Source organism: Cebus imitator, unplaced genomic scaffold, assembly GCF_001604975.1.
Source record: "Cebus imitator isolate Cc_AM_T3 unplaced genomic scaffold, Cebus_imitator-1.0 Scaffold280, whole genome shotgun sequence".
NCBI lineage: Eukaryota > Metazoa > Chordata > Mammalia > Primates > Cebidae > Cebus > Cebus imitator.
In genome coordinates, this window is record NW_016107595.1 from 2,305,530 (window position 1) to 2,307,229 (window position 1,700).

Here is a 1,700-nt window from a genome sequence, read left to right on the forward strand (position 1 = left end):
GAGTAGCTGGGATTACAGGCATGCGCCACCATGCCCAGCTAATTTTTTGTATTTTTAGTAGAGACGGGGTTTCACCATGTTGACCAGGATGGTCTCGATCTCTTGACCTCGTGAGATCAAGAGTGCTCGGCCTCCCAAAGTGCTGGGATTACAGGCTTGAGCCACCGCGCCCGGCCCCTAAATTTTTTTGAGACAGTCTCACTGTTACCCAAGTTGGAGTGCAGTGGCGCAATCTCAACTCCCTCCACTTCACAAGTTCAAGCGATTCTCATGTCTCAGCTTTCTGAGTAGCTGACCACAGGCACATGCCACCATGCCTGGCTAATTTTTTTGTATTTTTAGTAGAGAAGGGATTTCCCCAGGCTGGTCCTGAACTCCTGGCCTCAAGTGATCCTCCTTCCTCAGCTTCCCAAAGCACTGGGATTACAGTATGAGCCACCGTGCCTGGCCCACACCCAATTTGAAACTTTTTTTTTTTTTCAGATGGAATCTCGCTCTGTCACCAGGCTGGAGCACAATGGCGCGATCTCGGCCTGGGAGACGGACTGCAGTGAGCCAAGATTGTGCCACTTCACTCCAACCTGGGTGAAGAGCAAGAGTCTGTCTCAAAAAAAGAAAAAAAAAAAAGTTCCTCCACGCTAGGCATGGTGGCACAAGCCTGTAGTCCCAGTCACTTGGGAGGCTGGGGTGGGAGGATGGCTTGAGTCCAGGAGGTGGAGGCTGCAGTGAGCTGTGATAGCGCCACCGTGCTCCAGCCTTTGAGGCAAAGAAAGATCATATCTCAAAACAAAAAAACAAAACATGGCCAGGCACGATTAGGGCTACCAGTGAACATTAGCCTTGATGCCAGTCACTGGGGCAGCGGGGCATGACTCAGTTTCCCCCATCACCGCTGGCTCTGCAGGTTTTGTTCCTCCCAGCGCAATTGAGGAAACTAAAATCTGCTGTCACTTCCCTCTCTCCATATCCATGACGTCTAGCAACGCACGTGCTCCACCCCAGGCACGTATGACACATTGGGGTTATAGAACCTGACTTCAGGTGAGTGGGGTTTGTTTTGTTTTGTTTTTGGAGACGGAGTTTCGCTCACCCGGGCTGGAGTGCAGTGGCGTGATCTCAGCTCACTGCAACTTCCACCTCCGCCTCCCGGGTTCAAGCAATCCTCCTGCCTCAGTCTCCCGAGTAGCTGGGACTACAGGCGCATGCCACCACACCTGGCTAATTTTTGTATTTTTAGTAGAGACGGGGTTTCACCAGGTTGGCCAGGCTGGTCTCGAACTCCTAGCCTCAGGTGATCCGCCCGCCTCGGCCTCCCAAAGTGCTTGGAAGCGTGAGCCACCGCACCCGGCCAGGTGAGTGTTTTGATCGGCTCTCTTCTCCCACTTCACTTGGACCTCATTCCCATGGCCAGCTCAGATGCCTTTCTGATGTTCTGTATTCTACCTGAAGCTGCCAAAGACCAAAATAGCCACCGAACATGTGACCTGGGGACTAGGCTTCCAAACAGGGATCAGGGGCAGTCCAGAGAACTCTCCCCTTGGCGTTGGAGGGATTTGCGGGTGGAGCCAGTAAAGACCATAGTATCAGCCAGGCGCGGTGGCTCACGCCTGTAAACCCAGCACTTTGGGAGGCCGAGGTGGGTCGATCCCAAGGTTAGGAGTTTAAGACCAGCCTGGCCAAGATGGTGAAACCCCGTCTCT